This window comes from Talpa occidentalis, unplaced genomic scaffold (genome assembly GCF_014898055.3).
Source record: "Talpa occidentalis isolate TD23 unplaced genomic scaffold, MPIMG_talOcc4v2.1 talOcc4.13, whole genome shotgun sequence".
Taxonomy (NCBI): domain Eukaryota; kingdom Metazoa; phylum Chordata; class Mammalia; order Eulipotyphla; family Talpidae; genus Talpa; species Talpa occidentalis.
In genome coordinates, this window is record NW_023601322.1 from 36,438,220 (window position 1) to 36,460,684 (window position 22,465).

Genomic DNA, 22,465 nt, shown 5'->3' on the forward strand with positions numbered 1-22,465 from the left:
CAAGGCATATTTTGTAGCTACAGCTTAAGTTATAAAAGTTGTGCCGCTAGGCATTTAAAAAAGGACACTGGTGCACAGTATATAGGTGGATGATTTTTTGCTTTTGGAGTTTCAGGAAAATAAGAACAGTGTGAATCAGGGTGAAATTGAATGGCCCATTCTTCAAGTATCAGCACACACTCCAGCCGTCAGTGGCTGGAAGGTACAGTACATTAATTGGGAGATATTCATACAACATTGAACTCCGGTGGATCCCTCTGCAGAGGTCGAGTGCTGACTACTCCCATGGGCGCTGGGGCTCCGCGTGGTTCTTGTTCCCTAACTTGCTTCCCAAGGCCTTCAGTCTTTTCCTCTTTCTTCAGAGCACTTAATTAAAAGAAAAAGTGAACACAGTTCTGATGCAGAGTTATGACTAGTAAAAAGAACCAATAAAAATGGCTATTAAGTGCCTGACAAATAGAAAATGTTTAATGATACTGGGGCACTTTATGGGACAAGGGTTTACCTCTTGGCAGGGGATGACAAGCCTGCCCATGGAGGCTGTGCTCGCTGCTGCTCTTGGCAGGCACTGCTTGGCCAGCCAAGATGGCAGGCACAACAGAGTCTGCTTTCCTAGGGTCACCTGACTTCTTACTGCAAGAACATTCCTGGGAAGAGACAGCCACAAATATGTAGCCCTTTTGTTAATGACGACAGATAACACAAGGGAGAAAGAAAGGACATTCTGGTGATAGGGGGGTGGGGGGGAACGGAGAACAAAAAGAAAAGGGGAGGTAAGTAGCTCAGGTACCTCCAACCTTATAGGAAGTTGGGAATAAAAGTAACATTACCTATCATTCTAATTAGACTTACCAAAGTTCTAACTAGACCAAGTTAAATTTAAGTGACTAACAAACCTGAATGGTCTTAGGCAAGTCACTTAGTTTCTCATTTGCTACATAGTGATAATGGTGATATATATTTTAAGTAAACACTCATAATAAGTGCTCAATAAATAACTTTTTTTTAAAGATTTATTTATACAAGAACCGGGGTAAAGGCCAGATATATGGGAGGGTGAGAGGATTCACCAGAGACAGAACGGGGAACAGAACAGGCAGACTGACGAAATACACTGCTGAGTGAAGCAGCGGGCGTGACAGGTGAGGTCTGGCACCCCATGTGGGACCCTCACCGGCCGGCCGGCATCGAACTGGCACTATAGAGGCTGTGGACAGCTTCACAGCATGGCGCTCATCCGCCTGCGCCACCAGGGGAGGCCCAATAACAGTGTTTTATTAACAGTCTAGAGGAAAATAGAGGGGACTATAAAGGAGTTTTAGCTGAAAAGACAAGGATTGAAAAAATCACATCAAATTTATAAACACAAAGCAATCTCTTCATGATTTTCATTAGAATGTAGTGATACCAGTACACATATTCTAAATTTGTTGGAATAAATTTCTGTTTTTTTTTTTTGTTTAAAGATTTATTTATTCATGCATACAAGAACCAGGGTACAACAGGCCAGAGGTGCGGGAGGTTGAAAGGATTCACCAGAGACAGAGTGGGGAACCGAACAGGCAGACTGACTGAAATACACTGCTGAGGGGAGCAGCGGGCCAGACAGGAGAGGTCTGCCGCACCATGTGGGAGTCTTGCCGGCCAGCCAGGATCGAACCGGCCCTGCAGAGGCTGCGGACAGCTTCACAGTGCCACGCTCAACTGCCTGCGCCACCAGGGGAGGCCCCTGGAATAAATAATTGTATAGTGTCTTCTAAACTTTCATCTTTAAACAATACTATGACCAGAGGATAAATTGCAGGTTCTTTTTTTTTAATAATAGTTTTTAAAACATTCTCATGACTACTTTACAATCAGAAAAGACCTCATCTAGATACAATAAAGAATACGAAAAATTTTGGCAGAATATTGCATAGAACAGTGGCACTCTGTGTTAAAGTATTAATTTGAGAGGTTATGTCATTCTCAACTCTTTTCCTACTTGACAAATAATGTACTTGCTCAACTGACATAAATCATTAATTCACAGTTTAGTCTTCATTCAGTTTACACTAACTTGTTTAGAGATGAAGTCAGTAAACATTATCTGCACCATTAAGTATGAACTGCAACTAAATTAATAGCCTTCAAGGCTTTGCTTGGTATCAGAGCTACACATCTCATTCCTGAAGAATTTGCACCATGATCAATCCCGTAGCTAACATAGCTGTGCAATATGTTACTGTAAATACTCAGTGTACATTATTCTACCTAATCCTCATGACAATCTTGTAGGCTATGAGAGATTAGGTAGCTTGCCCCAGGAAAGTACAGTTGGGAAATGGCAAACATGGGACTATAGCCCAGGGCTCTCGTTCATTCATTCAGTGAGTATTTATTGAGCACCTATTATGTATTCATCACTGACAACCCCATAAAGAAAAGCTGTCTATTGAAATAGCTGCGTGACTGCAGGCCCGTCCTCCTGATGTGCTTGTCCCCTCCTCTCTCATTCAGCTCTCACCCACATGAAGCAGGCCACACACACCGACCACTTATGCTAACATAATCATGCCTGAGACTGTGAGCCCACAGCAGATCATGCCTGAGACTAGCAGGATTCACTCTTTGAGATAAAAGCGGTCACTGCTCAATGAGTTTCCCTAATTTAATATTAGGGGAGGGATGGGTAAACCGTATGGAGTAGGTGTTCATTTACTTCCATTCTTAAGAACTCAGAGTGGATAACACATCTGATCTCCTTGACTTGTTTGTTAAGGCAAGTAAACAGAGATCCAGAGAGACTGAGTAGCAGAATCTTGCCTGAGAGTTGGAAATTGATCAGATTCATAGACTCCTGGGATCTTTTTCCTGGCTGACAAAACCCCCTCCTTCACTTGTTAGGTTATCTGTAAGCATTACAGTGTGACTGCATCTGTTTAGACTTGTTTAGGTTGATTCTTATCCCGGACGTGGTTCTGCCACCCTCTCAAATGCTGCTTGAGTTGCTGAAGTCTGTTTCCTCTCCCTACACATGGGTTCTCTGCCCGAAAATCTGTACTTTTCTCCCTGCTCCTGTAAAAGCCAGCCGCTTAAGTGTCACTGATGGAATCAAAGGAAAATATTAACATAGGTAGGCACTTGTTTGTGAAACACTTAGTCCAAGTTGTGATACTTAAGAATTGTGAGATTAGTATTTCAAAATGAGAGATCAGCTTTGTAGCTGCTGGTTAAAGCTAAACTGTATTCTAACCTTACTGGATGTTAATCAGGCTCAGTCACCTAAACCAATTTACAAGAAGAGAGAGAGAGAGAGAGAGAGAGTCCATCCCTCCCTCTTCTCTTACCTTTTAAAAGAAAAGGAGAAAAAAGACAGCCACCTGAGTACTCACAGGTGGGCAGGAGAGTTGCTAAGAAGCCCTTCTCAATGACACAGCTGTTAGGAATAACAGGCCAGGTGACCTTTACACATCCTTTGCAGTCTGAAAACCTGTGATTCTATTCTGGCAAAAATGTCTGCAAATCAAATTTTTTTTGCAAATTTTTACAAGTGCTTGTAAATTAGAGATTGCAGTCTGAAGACATGGAAGGAAATTCTCCTTTAGAGCACTCATTTGTCCTTGATGTGAATTCCAGTATCTGTTCAGGCTATTTAAAATGATACATACCTTGGTATCCATGTAGTATCTGTTGCCATTTCTGGTTGTGATTTATATGTTTTAGGAATGTATGTGTATCTATCTATATATAATGTGTGTGTGTATCTATCTATGTATATGTTTTTTTTTTACAATATTTGACTTAATGTAATATATAAACTAATTTATCCGATTTAATGTATTTTAGCATGTGGTTGAAATTTTCTGTTGATTTGGGATTATGTTATCCTTTATTTCTTGTATTCAGAGTAGCTCTTCCAAAAAAAGCTTGAATATTTTTAAGTGCAAAAAATTATTATTTTCATGAATTTTATTCATTCTATCCATTAACTAAGGTCTATATCTAGAACCTGGCCTCTTTTGCTCACTGCCCTATTCCCAGTACTTTGTGCAGTGTTAGGCGCGGTGCTCAAAAGTATTTGTAAAAATGAGTAAAAATACTTTATGTTCACACTTTCAGGTTAATTTATAGTCTTTGCCCTCCTAGCCTTGGGCAGAAATGATCTATTTAGTCCACATTAGAAAAAATGCAGGTTAATTCTTCATTTCTTTAGAAATAAAAAGCTCCCCCAATAGCACAGAAAGGAAAAAACAAACAAGCACCTTAAATATTTGTTGCACACCTACTGTGTGTCCAGCATTGTGCTGTCCACTGAAGGGTTCAGAGCCCCTGAAAAGTAAGTCAGATTTTCTACTGATGCTTTCCAAAATTAATTTGTTCTCTTCTCTTGCAATCTTAGTACACAATGGGAATCACTTCCACCCAGATAAATCAAGCAAGTTAAAAATGCGATGGCAGTGACAGCAGTGCTGTGGGAAGAGAGGTGTGGGTCTGGCTGGGCATGAGGGAGAGCAGGACCAAGATGGACCTTCAGCCTTTTATGTGCTGTACCTCTCTGCCTGTGCCACTCATCTGCTTTCCTTTTCTCCCTTCCCCATAGACCTCATTTCCTCTCTGCCTTTTCTCTGGTTATCCTGCAACCTCATAACAACTACGAGAAACCCTTTTGTAAAGATACACATTTGATTTTAGTATTTGTTCAAATTGTAGATTGACTGTACACAACTGGGGATTCTCTGAGAGGAAGCTCCAACTTTAGGGAGTCGGTATTATAGTTTGGGTGTAGGAAAGAGTTCTTTTTTCTTGTCTGTCTAGTTCTGTCAGGCCAGGATTCTCTGTTGGGTTTTTATGGTTGTTATTTCGCCTCTTCTCACTTTCCTAGCATTAATTTTATTAATATTAAGACATTAAATCCTCTGTTAGAAAACAATGACTATTGTTACTAATCCCATTTTCCTCTTTGAAATTTGATTATTCACTGCTATAGAAAATAAAATCAGTACTCAAAATTGTTTAATACTGTTTGGGAATTTATGTCTGTTCTGGTTTAGGAACAAACGCCTTAAGTTAATTTCTTTTTTAATTTGAAGAATATGGTCTGAGAGGGCAAGTGCCGTTGATTAAATGACATAAAGCTACCTGTTTGTTTTTCCTTCTTCCTGCAACTTTTTCTTTTCTTTTTTAATGTGAATATTAAATTGTAAAATGATATATTTATTTTCTTTTTTTAAATTGTGGTAACATTGGTTTACAACACTGTATATGATTTAGAGATTTAGGATCACCCCTTTCAAGTGTTGCCACCACCCCACACTCACCACCAAGACAGCCATAGCCCCCCACATAGTCCATCGAGCTTCCTCCCCACTTTGTTCTCCCATGCCCCACTTCGGCCCTTTGGTAACCTCAAGTCTACAGTCATATTTTAAGATTTGTTATTGGTTTAGTTTTATTGTTTTGTTTCTCTCTATATTCCACATATAAATGACACCATCTGGTATTTGTCTTTCTCTTTCTGTGTTACTTCACTTAGAATAGGTGCTCGCTAGTTCCATACATGTCACAAATGGCAAGATTTTATCTTTTTTATGACTGAATAGTATTCCATCATGTATATGTACCACATCTTCCTAATCCGCACATCTGTCTTTTGGCACTTTGATGGTTTTCATAACTTGGCTGTTGTGAGTAGAGTTGCAATGAACACAGTGTATAGATTTCTTCAAATTAGTGTTTTTTCATTCTTTGGGTAGATAACTAGGAGTGGAATTGCTGGATCATATAGTTGATCCATTTTTGATATTTTGAGAACCACCCCCAGGATGTTTTCCCTAGGGGCTGTACCAGTCTACATTCCTACCAACAGTGTATGAGAGCGCCTTCCTTTCCAAAGACTCACCAACACTTGTTGCTTCTGGTCTTTTTGATATGGGCTATTCTCATCTGTTTGAGGTGGTATCTCATTATGGTTTTAATTTCTATTTCCCTGATAATAAATTATGGTAAGCATTTTTTTCGTATGCCTGTTGGCCATCTGTAAGTCTTTGGAAAAATGCCTGTTTAGCTCTTCTGCCAATTTTTTTATTGGGTTATTTTTTTCTTTGTTGTTGAGTTGTTGAGTTCTATATAGATCTTAGATATCAGCCCTTGTCATTTTTGTGGTATGCAAATATTTCCTCCCATTCAGTATGGCGTCTTTGTTTTAGTGATAGTTTCTTGCACTGCCAAGCACTTCTTTCTACTGGTCTATTTCTCTTGGTCTTTACTCTCCCTTAGACTTTATTCTTTGATTTAACTTCAAGGGGATGAAAAGAAAACAAAGCATGGAGGAAGGATTTTGATGTGAGAGACATAGTAGATAGCAGGAAGTACATGGGCAAAGACCCTGTGATAGGAAAGAACATAGAGCATTTCAGAACATTCGAGAACTGAGAGTCTTCACTATGGGCTTTGCACATAGTGAAGGAGAATTGGTGAGAGTGAAAACTACAAATTTTGTGAGGACCTTATGTCTAGGCCATGTTAAAGGTTTCAAACTTCATCTGATGGTGTGGATAATTATGGGAGAGTTTTAAGCAGAAGAGGACAGGATCTAAGACCCAACTTGCTTTTTTGTTTTTGAGTAATTTTCTTCAGTTGAGATATGTACCATGGATTGCAGAGGAACTGGAGGACAGGAAGAGGTGATTGTGTTTAAGAACTAAGACAGTTGTGGTAGAGGTAGAGAGAAATAGTAGATGCTTCTGAGATATTTGGGAGGTAGAACCCCCAGGGCATGGGGGTTAATATTGAGGAGGCAGGATGAGTTCAGGCAATGGACAGGGCAGCCTGTTGTGCTACATATTGAAATAGGGGGCAGAGGGCAAGGTGCCCTGGGGAAATATGGCGAGTTCTGCTTTGGAACCATTGAATTTGAGAGGCTTTGGGACAAACAAGTAGAAATATATGTTGAAGAGGTAGGTAAACAGGTTTGTAATAGTTTGGACTTGGGAATAAAAACTGAACGTTCACCAGTTTATAGATGATAGTTGAAGCTACTTGGAGTGACTTAGTGTGCTTAGAAAGAAATCATAATGGGAAAAGAGAAGGGGGCCCCAACAAACTAGAATATTTGGAGGCAGGGCTTGGAACCACCAAGGGGGAGGAGAACTTGTGGAGTATAATGTTTCAGGACCAAAGGGAGTGGTGAATTTTATTAACACAGCTGAGATTTCAAGTAAGACAAGACATCTGTGTGTGTCCTCTGACTTCTCCAGAGACCACTAGTACATCATTTTCATAGGAGCAGTTTTGTGGGGTGATGGGCAGAAGCCACACTGGAGTGGGTGAAGGAGCTATGAGGTAAGAAAGGGGAGCAGGTGAGGCTTCTTTGGGGATTGTCTGTCCAGGAGAAAAGAGCAGTGGGTGAAATTAGAGAGAAGGTGGTGTTTTCTTTTTGTTTGTTTTTGTTTTTTGGGGGGATTGAGGGGCTCTGTATTCTGTAGATTTTTAAGATGTTCCATGCTGATGGAAGGAGTCAAAGAGAGCAAGACTGATGGAGGGGTGACAGGATCTTGGCAGTGGGTGGAATGACCAGCTGTAGATTGCTTTATTCATTTTTAATGTACTTTTCTAAAATCACGGAAAGGAAAGACTGACAGCTCAGAACAGGAATGCTGTGGCCTTGCCTCCAGTAGCCTGTCTTGCCTTCTGGCCCACTGTGCTCCTGGGAGAGTCTGGATTCCTACTCAGAAAGGATTCCAGCTCCCCTCTTAAAGAATCTTCTTCTTCACCAGAGTCCTCCTTATTTAGGAGAAAGAACAAGAACAGTGACTATCTTATGTAGTTTAATTATGTCATTGACAAGTGGAAGATCAAGTTCAAGGTAGGGGTCCACTTGATTGAAAGAAAAGCCAGATAAAATAGGAACACTCTTGGAAAGTCTTTTTCAGACCAGGGATTGAGCGGAGGAGTTGTATTCTCTGCTGAGTCTTGAGTTTCTTGGATTTCAGATAGGCTCTTAACTAATGTCACATTGACAGTATGTAAGTGTCATGCATGTATGCAGAGAGAATTCTGGATTTCAGTTTCAGTTGGGTCTGAGTAAAGTAGATACTCATAAAGGGATAAGTCTTCTATTTGATGGCATTTTCTGGGGAAAAAATTACAATCTTAAAAAATGATTTACAACCATTGCAATCAAGCAAGTTTTTTCTTAATACACTGTATTATTTTTAGAGGAGTTTTAGGTTCAAGGCAAAATTGACTAGAAAATAGAATGCCCCCCACAAGCAGGCACAGCCTCCCTCAAGATCAGCATCGGGCATCAGAGTGTACATTGTTACAGTACCCCACAGTGACAATTTCTTAGCACCCAGACTCCTTAATTAACATTAGAGTTCATGTTTGATGTTGTAAGTTCATGAGTTTTTGTACAATGACATGCATTCACCCTCCTACGATCATAAAGTGTACCCTAAAAATCTGTGCTCTGCCAGTCATCCTTCCCTATTTGTTTGCAGTAATCTTCTTCCTTGTAAACATAAAAAACTGTTTTTAAGTTTCACCTCTCTGAAGATCTTGATAGGGCCTTAATAATAGCTTTGTTTTAGTTTGGGTGCTTTTGTACACAAAAGAAAAATTCAGTCACTGACCTGGAATTATGACTTCAAAGCAATAAGATATCTAATTCCAGCTTCCTTCTCTCTCTAAGCATTTCCAGCCACCTCCTCCCCCCTTTAAACTCTCTATAGTCAACATTTCAACAGAAGCTTTTTTTCCTTCCTCCTTTGGAGGAACTGTGGAGAGAGCAGACAGGACTGCCTTGACCTTAGCCTCACAGATTGCTGCAGGGCAGTCATCTGAGGGGGTGTTCCTTGCCGCCCCAATGTTACTGAACAGATCTAGTCCTAATGGGCAAAGAGGAGAAGCCGTGTATTTTTAAAGATACCGACAACAGTGTTCACAGTAGGTACCTTGAAAGACAGAGAAAGGTTGTTTGGGAATGAAAGGATTAAGGCATCGTCACTGGAGCTCTGCTGTTTACTCATCATAGAAAATATGCTGCTTTAAGCCTAGGGAAACTGGTAATTTTAAATCCTGTGATTTGAAAATTGTTGGTGAAAAAAAATCCCCAAAAGTGTAGGGATATACCAATTCTTGAGGGCAGAGCCTCCCTTACTATTAAGTTTCTTTATCTACACAAAGTGATCTTCATTACCAAGTCTTTTTTAAAAGATTTTGTTTATTTATTTTTACATAGAAGAACTGTGGTGCAGGCCAGAGGTGGGGGGTTGGGAGGAGGCCTGGTGAGAGGATTCACCAGAGACAGAGTGTGGAGCAGAACAGGCAGATTGACTGAAACACACTGCTGAGGGGAGCAGCTGGTGAGACAGGAGAGGTCTGCTGTGCCATGTGGGTAGCCCCCTAGATGGGGATCAAACTCAGGCTGTCATGGTGATAGTGCTGAACCTTAACTCCTAGGCCACCAGGAGTGGTGGCCTAAAAAAATCTAAAGGCACAAAACTACATATGCCTTTCCAGAGTTATCTGTCAGAGCCACAACTTTCAGCCCTGCTCCAACAAAATGTGTTGATTTCATTATTCTATGTACTGCCTAGATACACTGAACCAACAAGGTCCTATACCAAGTCTTGACCCAGCAGCTCCTTGGTTTCCAACCTCCATCTGGATACCTGAGGAGGGTTGGGGAGGGATCTGGAACCCCTTTTCGGATCCTTGTGATGGCTTTGCTCTTTTCTCATTTTCTCAGTGTTCATATTTATCTAGTACTTCTCTGCTGATTATCTATACTCAGCACAAGTGAGAGTAGCCACAAAATCACAGGTTCATTGTGCTTGGTGTATTGTCTAATACTTACTAAAACACATAACTATTTAGAAATAGTACCACCTAAAATGACCCTGCACATCTGTAGGAAACCTGTTCCACTGTTGGGGAGTATGGGTCTGGACCACTGTCTCATGGACCTGGAAGGGACCCCCCCCCAGATTTCCTGAGGTTCGTGAATTGAAACGCAGGAATGTGATGCAAGGCACTGACTCCCTCCTTCAGTGGCTCCCTGGTATCCAGAAATGTCCAGGAAGAGCCATTTCTTTGCTGATATCTTTTCACATGCAACTAACTCACAGATTTATTCATCCTTGGATTCTTTTGTTTGTTTTCCACCCAGAGAAAAGCTGGAGGGGATCCGACCTCCAGAATTTTATAAGCTGAGGGTCTCACCCCCAGTTGGGGATTAGAGATACCTAAATTATTTGCATATCTGCCAAGGACAGTGCCCACCGACTGCAGACTGACAAGGGCCCTGTTCTCTCTGAGCTTATTTTCTAGGACATGTGAGAGACAAACAAAAAGGGAAAGCAGATATCAGGAAACGATCACATTGTAGTAAGTGTTCTACATAAAATAAAAATCAGGGGCCAAGGAAGGTGATTATTGGGGTTTAGAGGCCTTCAGGGAAGCAATTTCACAGGTACAAAGGGGCGCCCTAGGAAGAAGTTCTGGCAGAGGAAATAACCTTTGCAAAAGTTTTGTGAAATAGCAAGTTAAGTTTATCTCTGGGTTGCAAAGAAGGGAAAGAGGACAGTCAATTGGACCTCACAGGAGGCCAAGGGGAGTTATGAACCCTGGCTTACAGAGTCATCACATGCCGGGATTCACCCCAGAAATGAAGCAGAGTGCAGTTGGCCAGAGCATGTGTTTAAACAGGTTGCCTCATCTGCTGACTACCTTAGAGATGTTAACTAGCACCCTGCCTCCCTGGTGGGGGGAGTGGGAGGGGTGGAGTCTGGTGGGGTGGGAGGGGTGTCTATGTTATACCTAGTGCTTGATGCACCAAGCACCAGTTAGCTAGCCTTGCCCTCCCCCAGACCACTCAGTGCTCTAGAAAGTCCTCACTCAGAGAGAGAGAGAGAATTACATGTGAGAAGTAAACCATGATTTTAAAAGCTGGTATCTGAATGATAGTGCTCTTTGCGGGATTCACTCAAGGAAGGCTCTAGAGACTGGTGGCTGGTATTGGCTGGGTTTTCTAGGAGAGGGTTGTTTATTGGGGTTTTTTGTTTGTTTTTGTTTGTTTGTTTTTTAAGGGAAATGAACTCTTGATACTCAGCATTCTTTCCACAGGACCTTGTTGGGTTGAGTGTGTCCAGGCAGTACATAAAATAATGAAATCAACACATTTTGTTGGAGCAGGGCTGAAAGTTGTGGCATTGACAGATAACTCTAGAAAGGCATATGTAGTTTTGTGCCTTTAGATTTTTTAATTTAAAAAAATGTTTTATTTTAACACATATACATGTTAAAAAATTTTAAATATACCATAAAAAAGGAGTTTGCCTCCTACTTGTGACTTCTAGTTCCCATTTTCCTCCCTAGAGACAGTCACTTAAATTTTCTTATGAATTCTTCTGGATTCAGACATTTCTTATGTATATTCAAATGCATTGCATGCATCCCATATGATTTTTGAGAGGTAGATCTTTCTTAAATGTTCTATATGGCAGCTGTTCAGAGGTTTAGAAAAATATAAGACAATATAGAAAGAAGATGGAATAATGTTATAGGGATATTGATTCCTGAACATGAGTGAATTTGGGGGCTCACATCAATAATAAGATCATTGCTAAAGGGAAAAATAAAAATCATGTGCAGTTAAATTGAGCTAATGCTATCTGTAGACACAGGATGTTTTAGAAATAGAACGGGGCCCTGAATATTCTTGTTTTGCATACTATAGGGGAATCTTCTGGAGTCTTTTGTTTTGGCACCCCCAGCAGGCAAGTGTGGCCCAGGATTCATGGTGGCTGTGGTCCTGGGAGCCTGTCCCCTTGGGGCTGGCATCTTTGTCCCAGCTGGGAAGCAGGCAGGGTCTAACATCTGGATCCACATCCTTAGCGGCAGTGGCTACATTAGAAGTCACTGAGATAGGGGCCTCCCTGGTGGCGCAAGGGGTTAAGATGTAGCCTATGAAGCTCTCCATAGCCACGGCAGCATGAGTTGATCCCCGGCCAGCCAGGGAGCTACCCACATGGTGCAGCAGACCTCTCCTGTCTCGCCCGCCACTCCCCTCAGCAGTGTATTTCAGTTGATCTGCCTGTTCTGTTCCCCACCCTGTCTCTGGTAAATCCTCTCACCAATCCCCCACCTCTGGCCTGTACCCCAGTTCTTGTATGCATAAATAAATAAATCTTAAAAAAAAAAAAAAAAGAAGTCACTGAGATAGCAGTTGAGAAACTCCCAGGGTAACACCTTGCTACCCCACAGTGTCCAGGGCCACTCCTGAAGCCCTCCAGCCCTGGTCAGTTCCCGTCTGTCCTCTGCACAGCACCTCACTGGTATTGGCTGGGCTTCCTAGTGCTCAGGGCCTGTGGCCAAGGATGGTTCTGAATGGCACCAGCCAGAGTTTGCACATCTAAGCCTGAATCTTTATTCTTCTGTGTTGCTTTTTTTCCAAGCTACTAGAAACTTTTCTTAAATTAGTAAAAGAGAAGCAGCAGGAGGTCATGGGAGGCTCCTATCACTATTTTTCCAAACTCAAAAACTATGTTGAGTTTTCCAAACTCAAAAACTGGTAGGATTTTCATAAAGCTATCCAAGGCTTGCCTCGGGTTTTTCAGATTTCAACCTATAATGGCCCTTTGAGACAACAAAAAATTTAATTGTTATCCACATTTTATAGGTGTAAAAATTGCATCCGGTAGTAGCCAAGTCCCATGAAAATTCATGCAGAAAATAAATTTTCCCAAAGTAAGTGAAAAGAAGCATTGGTCCTCTAATAGAGGGTTTGGGTCAAGAGAGTTTGAGGAACAATGCCATCATCCTGGAAACCCTGTATAAGGAAATCTGTTTAACTCAGTGCTTCCCAAATTTATCTGATCGTTAATTTGCCAACTTCCCCTGCCTGGTAATATCTAGCACTGCTATTTCTCATAATGCCTTGGAAAACAAGTCTACAATATCGCTAGGGAAAAAAAATATGTAACTTAAGCAACTTTTTAGAAGTGCATCTTTGTAAGTTTATTTGTACTATCTCAAACGCAAAAATTCCAAAAATGACAAACATGGGTCTCAGCCACCAATACTATCTTCAGATTCCTGCAGTAGTAGAATTGGCACTATGGGAGATGCTTGAAATCAACTTTAGGTCTCAACCACTTAACTTTCTTTGTGATTTGGTCAAACTACATCACATCCCTATACCTCAGCTTCTCTATCTGAAAATGGTGTTATTCTTACTTTGTGATGATTGCAGAGATTAATGAGCTGCTTCTCATAAAACACTTGGCACAGTGCCTGGCTTATAGTAATTGGCCAGAAAATACTTTCATTGTTAGTTCATGAGCTCCACGCAGATTTGCTGTTCAGCAGCTCGGTAGACTCCGTCTCACAGTTAGGTAATCAAGTTCAATCAAATCTCGATTTGATTGAACTTGAGGAAATTATAGTTGACTGAAGTGTCCAAACCTAATGTAACTGGGGGTTGGGGGGAGGTAGCCTATTTGTATTAGTTTCCTAGGGCAGCCACAACAAAGTACCCCCAACTAAATGGCTAAAATAAATTTATTGTCACATACTTCTGGAAGCAGAGGCAAAGGCCAAGGTGCCAGCGTTTTGGGTTCTCCTGCAGCCTGTGAGGGACAGTCTGCTCAGGCTTCTCGTCCAGCTTCTGGTTGGCTGTTTTGGCATTCCTGCAGCTGGTATCTGCATTCATGTTCACACGGCGTTCTCCCTTGTGCTTGTCTCTGTCGAAGTTCCCCCTTTTTATAAGGACACAGTCATACTGGCTTCGGACCCACTTTACCTCCAGTAGGACCTCAGCTTAACTAGTTACATCTGCAGTGACCCTATTTCCAAATAAGGTCACATTCTGAGGTATTGGAGAAAGTTAGGTCTTCAACATATGCATATTTGGGAGACACAGTTGAACCCATAATAGCAATATATTAGTTTAATCCCAATAATAAAATGTAAAAAAAAAGAGACTTGCTTACATCCATTGTGCTTGCGTTTTTCCCCTGGGAGCTAAATCTTTGTTTAAAATTGCCTTTATTGGGCCTCCCCGGTGGCGCAGCGGTTGAGCGCTGGGTTGCGAAGCTGCCCGCGGCCTCTGCGGCGCCGGTTCGATCCCCGGCTGCTCCCCGGCCACCCGAGGAGGGTCCCACATGGCGCGCAGACCTCTCCTGCCGCCCGCTGCTCCCCTCAGCAGTGTACTTCAGTCCTTCTGCCTGCTCTGCTCCCCACTCTGGCTCTGGTGAATTCTCTCACCCTCCCGCGCTTCTGACTGTACCCAGTGCATGTAAAAACAAAACAAACAAACAAATAAAATAAATAAATAAAACATGCCTCTATAAAAAAAAAAATAAAATAAAAAAATAAAATTGCCTTTATTGAGGTTGATTTGCATCCCCCCAAAATGCATCCGTTTTAAGTGTATGTAGAGTTCAGTGAGATTTGACAAATGTAAACGCACCTATGTCACCACCACCCCTGTCAGGATACAGGTCATCTCTATCATCCACAAAAGTCCCCTCTTTTCTCTCCCTAGTTGATAACCCCCACTGCCCAGCCCCTGGGCTGTCACTGGTCTGCCTCCTGCCCCTGAAGATCAGTTGGACCCTTTCTAGCATTTCGTATGAATTAAATTTTATAGTATAGATATTTTCCTGTGCTGGGTTTTTTTTTGCTTATGCTTGCTTTTCAAGTGAACCATTAAACCACAGGAATCTAGTGCAGAACTGTAAATCCTGCCCTTAGAAATCTACAGCTAGATGGAACACAATTTTGATAAAACTTTCTTAAAAAAAAAAAAATGGTATTTCCTTAGTGTGCCTGTGGTCCTATTTTCGGTATGTTGTATACTCATTAAATCTTTTCATCAGCCTTGTAAGGGAGCTATAATTTCCCCCATTTATAAAAAAGGCATTTTAGGGCATTTTTTACAGCTCTTGATTACTGCTACTTGGAAAATGGGTTTAGTTGAGGGAAACTGAACTTTTGCTTGCTAAGATTCCAGCTTCAGAATAGTGGAGTAGCCTGTCGTCGTTTTTATGAAGTGTCGAAAGGTCACTGTAAAAATTAAATAAGATAGTGTCAAGTGTTGAGTTTGGTGCCCAGCACACCATAAGGGTCCCGCAAATCCTACCTGTCACTACTGTACTCAGAGGCTGTCACAGCTGCAGTCCCTGTGGGATAATATAAGATGGAGGTTTTCACCCTGCAAGGTCCCCAGGCCTCTAGGAAGGAGTAGGCCTGGCTAAGGGGTAACCCTCTCCTGTCCTTATGTCCCCTGCACCCCCAGCAGTTCTGTCTTCCTCTGCTTTTCGTCTGTGTCTGAAGTGTAAGTTCCCTCTTACTCCTTACCACGTGAGTAAACATAGGCATTCCCCGGGGAGTCCTGCCTCGTTTTATGAAGAAGGTTTATCGACTTCACCGGAATGTGCAGGAGCACTGGGACCCAACCTCCAAATGCCCAGCCTCCAGCAAGTGAGCAGGGAAGATGCCAGCCCAACACCGAGGTATTTCAAGGCTGTGCCAAATGCCAGTTACAGGCAGGGGCTGTTCTTACCCATCTTGGTATTTCTAGTGCCAGGCAGACCAGAGTAAATGTTTATAGGCATAAATTGAAAGTTAATCATCTTACTTGTTTGGGACCTATTAAACATTTTAGAGCTGAAATATGGAATTGGCTGACACCATCTTTTTAGCAGTTATTTTAGTTTTTGTTTTTTTAGTTCTAATTTGTCATGTTTTCCTCTTCATCCTTCATATCACTTTTGCAATACATGTGAATTAAGGTCAATTAGCGTGTGTGTTGACATCCACCTCAAACTAAATCTTCAGAATTATCTCCAGATAAATCTTGAAGAGGTAGTAATTTCAGCTTAAGTGGCAATTAAAAAGCAAGAATTATATTTAATAACCTCCACAGGGGTACTTGAGGTCTCCTGTTGTGGATTCTTAACAAATACTATTCGTCATCAATAATTTAGGTGGGATATCATCTGACTTCCATTTAGTTTACAAGGTTACACAGGACTCAGCCTCTCTGGGGAGATGGCAGAGAGCATATACCTGGGTGCATTCATAGGTTGAAGCTGTACTTACCAACTGGAACCCTGAGCAAATCTCTGATTCTCCCTGAGCCTCAGTTTCCCTTTTTGGGAAGCACTCACCAACCATTTCTTTTCCATCCCTGAGTTCATTTTCTATTCATTATCAAAATATTAATATGCAAATTCTGTTTTAGAGCTGCTAACTCAAATATGATCCCATGTTATGGGATTAACATTAATTTAGTTAAACGTATTGTCAGATTTGACATTGAGGACATATTCATGCTAATTAGAACAGGTACAGTGAATAGACTTCTGCTAGAGCTGTCTCATTAAGATGGAATTTAATTGATTTTGATGCCTTTCTTACAGATTTTTAAGTGAAGAGTAACAAATGACAGCAAATGGCTCCTAATATATAGGCTTGTAGGTAGATACACCACAGCCCCTCTCCACAATTATATTTTACATTTAAAATATGCTAATTTTTTACCTCTTCCTATCTCCTCTATTATCATCTAACTAAATTATATTAGTGCCACCGAAAATAGCTTTAGAGAGAGACGTGGTTATCACTGCTTAATTTGCTTAACATTTTAATTTCCGTATACTAACTACATGAAACAGGATATCAAGTATGTTATTAGCAGATGAAATAATTCCAGTGATGGGATTTATTTTTGAGTCTTTAGTTTATATAAATGTTTGAATGAATATTAATACTCAAGCCATTATTTTCATTTGATTTCCTCCATTAGAAGCCCAGCGCACTTTCAGATATGTAAAGATTTAGAATATTTTTGCATTTATTTAACAAGTTACTTCCATATAACACTCGACTGACTTACAAACAAGTACTTAATATTTCAGCATCACTCAGATACCAGAGTCTCATTTTTTGCTGTTTGTTGTGCATAAGAATTACAAGAAGCATGTTCTCTATATTCAAGATCACGTCCATTCACGTGAGGGTTTTATAAGCAGTGGTATCTAAGGGCCATTGTTAAAATCAGGAGTTTCTGAAGATACGTGAAACACAATGAGATTTAAGCGTAATTGTAAGAGGCAAATATTTACTTACCACAATACCATCACTGAGATAGAAGTTGTATTTCGGCAGATCGAGAATACAGGAAAAAATGAATTTACTGGTTGTTCATTATATACATTATGTGTGTCAAATAGTATGCATTTTTTCTCAGCAAAAAGATAAGTGAAAGTTTCAGTTTCTGGGTTTTTTTTATATCTCTGCATACTGTGAAGTATAAAATATGCTGGGATTTCACAAATTCAGAATCACTGGAAAACAGGGAATAAACAAGAATCTGAGTGACATATGTGTAGATTGCTATTTTGTAAGTAACCCTTAAAAGTTGTCATTAAATTCTTTAAAAATAACGATCAACACTGGCAAAATTTTTTAAATCATTAAAAAAATTTGCTTACAATTTTTGAGCTACATTTCCAGCACAACATAAAAGTGCTTTTCATAATTTTCTTCTTTTTTATACATGAATTTTTGCCTTCTCACAATAATCATAAAAGTCATTGTTGTTCCTTTCTTAAAGATGGGGAAATTGAGGCACACAGCCGTCACACAGCAGGCACATGGTGGAGCCAGGACTACTATCCTGTCCTCTCACTCTTGAACTCCTGTTCTCAACCACGATTCCATCCTGCCTCTGTACACCATTGCCAATGTGTTACTTTTTCAAATAGAGTTTATAAAGAGTGGCTGTCAGTTCATACAATTACACCATAAAATATTTTACTTCATTTTAAAATGTTATTACTTTTATTATAGCATAAATGTCCACCTAAGTTATTCATAGCATTTCTCATAGTCTCTGTGCTTAAATAATGTGTGGCTATGTAGCTCTATTACATTACTTGAAGTATTTTGCCTATTCCAGCCCGGGTTAGTTTTTCGTTTCCCCCTCTGCTCCATTCTCCTCTATACTGAAGTGGTTCAAATTCCTTACTATGGTCATCGGAGAGAAGAGGAAGAAGGTAATGAAGGCGAAAGGTGGGGACTGTGGGGCATTGACCTCTTAAATCCTCTTTTTAAATTTAGTATTACAAGTATTAATTAAAATGTTAAATGTTGAAAATATTTTAAAAAATATTTTAAAATTGAATTTTAAGTTGTTCAGCAAGTGTTTTTTTAAAAATATTTACTTATTTATACATACAAGAGCTGGGGCACAGGCCAGAGATGTGGGGGGTGAGAGGATTCACCAGAGACAGAGTGGGGAACAGAACAGGTGGATTGACCGAAATACACTGCTGAAGGAAGCAGCGGGTGAGTCAGGAGAGGTCTGCTGCGCCATGTGGGTTACTCCCTGGCCGGCCGGGGATCGAACTCGTGTTGCAGAGGCTGCAGATTGCTTCATAGTGTGGTGCTCAACCCCTTGTGCCACCAGGGAAGCCCCAGCAAGTGTTTATGTAGTGGCTACTAACCACCAGGCTCTGTGCTAGAGACTGAAGATACAGTGAACAAAGAGCAGGTCAGGTCGCCGTGGAGCCTGTAGCCTGGTTGATTACCAGGAGTGATCCTGAGTGCATTTCTTTTGTGAACAAGCCACATCCTGGCTTGGGACTGGGTGGATTTGACTCGCTTGTTGGGTACAGCCCTACCTCAGAGCTGCACGGATACAGCATCAGCCCCACAGAGCTGGTTGGCCTCTTGGTCATTTTTCAAAACCTCAACAGTACCAGCTGCCTCATGCCCCCTTCTCAGAATGTAGACTGCGAACCCCGCAGTTCCTCCATGAGCAGGACTGCTTAATACCTGTGGCACAGGTGGTTTTACTGTGCAATATGACAGCATCAGGCTCTGTCTTGGAAAGCATACTGAATATACTTTATTTTCCCCAAATCCCTATCACCTCATTAGAATTTCACTTGAGAGTTTCATTTAATTGACATTTGTGCCTGTTAACACCATGCGATTGTGGGTTTTATTTCTTTTTATTTGATTGGTAGGATGGGTAGGTGACAAATCAAAAGCATTTAAGGGCCATTGCCCTCAGGGAAAAATGACTGAGGTCATAAACTGGAAGAAGATCAGAGCACTCAATTATAGAGCCTTATAGACTTGCTTTATCATCATCAGTACTGTTTATTCATTTTCTACTGTGTGTAAAATAAAAAAGTATTTCACTGAGCACTGTGGGGAGTTATAGGAAAAATAACTGGGTGGTACTTACCCTTGACTTCATTCTGATTGTATCTGTAGCTTTTCAATTGATGCCTGTTATTTTCCATTCTTCCACTATAACCATTTAGTGTGAGCTCATTTCTTGGTGAACTTTCCAGCCAGGTCGGGAATCTAATTGATACTCTGAAAATTAGACTTCAGCCCCACGATCTTCACAATGAAACTGTATATAAAGGGATTATTCAGATTTGTTATCAAGAAGGCCACAGCAAATTGCAAGACATGGAGAACACTTTAAGCCTCCTTCCCAAACCTCTCACAGCTACCCATCCCGTTTGGGTAGAGAATCTATTTGGAGGGATCAAGTAAGTTCCCACTATGGGATAAACAAGAGGACTGACAGGAAATGGAAACTGACCTTCTGAGTAAAATGAGAAAAACTGCTGATTCCCCCACAACACCAACACGCACACACTTCTTGCTGTCTCTTTCTTCTGATCTCTCCTATATTTTCCTTTTCATCATTGTCTCTTCCTGTCTCCCTTTTGAACTAATGACCTTTTTTCACTTCCTGCCCCTTCTCATCTCATTTCTTCTTATCCTCCCTTCTTGGCCTGTTCTTTGTCCTTGTCCTGTTTCTCTAACCCTGCTTTTGTCCTTAGACACCCTTGCATTTACTGCTTCAGTTACCACCACCACTGTATCGGGACTTTATATACTGTGCCGTCTGGTTAAACACCCAACTAGTATAGCTAAGATGAGACTTTTAAGAACACTGAAGAAATCCTGCTGCATACACAGCTTCTTTGAAGGGGAATGCTGCCATGCATTGCCACCTGCTGCCACTGGCAAGAGAAAGACCCGTTTCAGAGTCTGATCCAAGTCCTGGTGGGTCAAGCACTGCCAGATTATCCCAGACCGAGACGGTGCATTTAAGGCTGGAGAATGAAGGCTTAGCTCCCAGAATATTTTGCTTCTAACTTGAAATCAACTTTTTTTTTTTCACCTTGGGCAACTAATCTAAATGTTCTTACCTTGGTTTTCCTTCTCTACAAAAGACAGTATTGACCTTGACCTTCTGGACCTTTTAAAAAGTTTATGGGTTATGATTGCTCATAAAGTCGATGGTGTTTTAGGATCTCATAGATAACTACTTTGTATGTATGCATAAGACATTTTGTAAATTCCAGGTATGATGTTTTTTCTAATGCATTTTCATTTCTTGCCATACTTTTCTTGCCAATCATTTAAAAGTTGGTTTATTTTTTTTTTTTACTCTTGTTGGTATTTATTTTAAGATACTTATCCAAGAACACAGATGTCTCCTTTACAGTGTGAAAATTGTAAAGAATAGCTCATTGCAATAAAATACTGAGAAGGAGGATTACTTCACTGCTGTCTTTACTGCTTATTCATTCCATCTTCCTAGCCTGTGTTTTCAGTGCTACCTTCTCACCCCATGCTCCTAAGCAGGCAATTTCATCCATCAATGTCCTGAGTAAAATATCCTGAGAAACAAGTCTAAGACGACCAGTGCCAAGCTATTACTTCAGCTGTGGGCACCATTGGGCCATCATTGGCTGTAGCAACTCTGGCTTCCAACACATCTTCAGGAGCTGAGCCAGAGCAACTCATGGATTCACCTTTGCTTGTCTTCAATTCCAGTTTCCACCAATTACTCAACTGGAAATAAAGTAACTGGAAACTGGAGTGCCCAAGCAGCCAGAAGAGCATCAGTCTTCATATGGCTCAGAAGAGCATCATATCCTTCATATTCTGAGGATAAAGATCCCACCCAGCACCAGATTTCACCCAGGAGAAGCCTTGCTGGCTCACTGATAGGCTCCTGTTTGTGACATGTCAGTTTTTCCCTCTGCCACCACTGCCCCCTGCCCCTTTTTATTACTCAGTTCATCTTTTGGAAAAGATGACACTGACTCTGCTTACAAGAGATTCTTTATTAAAAAACATCCATTTTATATCACTAAAACAATTTTTTTTTTCTATTCTGTAAGGTAATCTCAAATAAGCTGCTTCCAGACCACCGCAGTCATTTAAAACATTGCAAGATATAAATAATAGTCCAATAACACAGTGCTAAGAATCTCTCAGAAATAGGCAGGCATTCTGCTCATTAGCATCATATTTTATTGGCCATTTCCTCCCGTCAGTGATGGCAGATCAAAATCTGCAGTGATTAAAATTTAATCTTCCTCATCAGCTAGAGAAAATGCTATGGTTATTAAGGAATCTCTGTTGGTGTCTTTTTCTCCTTTTTTTTAAACATTCATACTTTTGGAATGCCTTTCATTTCATGACTAGTTCTGCTTTCTTTCAAAGAAATTTTGAATTTTAGTTCTGACCTCCTAAAATGCTAACTTGTTATGATACTTGTATCTCCATGGTTTATATTTTTTAAAAATACTATAGGCCGTCTGGTCCAATTGCTTATATTGTAAATGGGAAAACTGAAGTGAGAGATGAAATAATCTACCAAGGCCATATAACTCATCAGTGACATGGCTCAGACTGAAATTTGGGTCTCCTCCTAGGGAAATTCTAAGCTCAGAAACAATGTCAGCACTGTTAGAAGCACTGGAACTAGTTTCCTCTTTAGATCATAATTGAGTCAAAAGTTAGGAGTATGATCCTTGTAATGTGAATTTGCTAAGTATAAGTATGTCTTATTAAAAAGTAAATGCCCTGGATTCATAAAAACAGGAGTGGTGTTTTGTTGTTTTGGGGTTGTTTTTTTTTGGTTTGTTTTTATTTTGTTTTGTTTTCTTGCTGTTCCAAAGTATTGTTTACCCTCGGAGTAATTTGCTTAAGAATGTCAGTAAGTAGTTCTCCTAGCATTTAAAGTATAACTTAATTTTTTTTATTTACATGGGTCTCTCTTATTAGGAATTCTCTGTGTATATGGATAGTTCCCAAATTAGATTTAACTCCCTAAAAATTTCACTTCGACAATGCCATAACTCAGCAGCAAATAGACAAGCCAGTCAGCATTTCCTAAATGAATGAACAAATGAGCAAATGAACTTTATGAGCACACCTGTTACATAAGTTAGATTATGTTGATTTACAGATCTTTGTATCTTCATTTTTTTATTTTTTTAAAGATTTATTTATTTGCATACAAGAGCTAGGGTACTGGCCCAGGTGTGGGGGGTGAGAGAATTCACCAGAGACAGAGTGGGGAACAGAAAAGGCAGATGTACTGAAATATACTGCTGAGAGGAGCAGCAGGAGAGACAGGAGAGGTCTG

General features: G+C 40.6%; 1 protein-coding gene across 1 annotated transcript in view; it reads left to right on the forward strand.

The window, feature by feature from the left end:
- The window catches only part of KCTD1 (potassium channel tetramerization domain containing 1), a 93,041-nt gene that overhangs the window by 11,915 nt on the left and 58,661 nt on the right, over positions 1-22,465 (forward strand).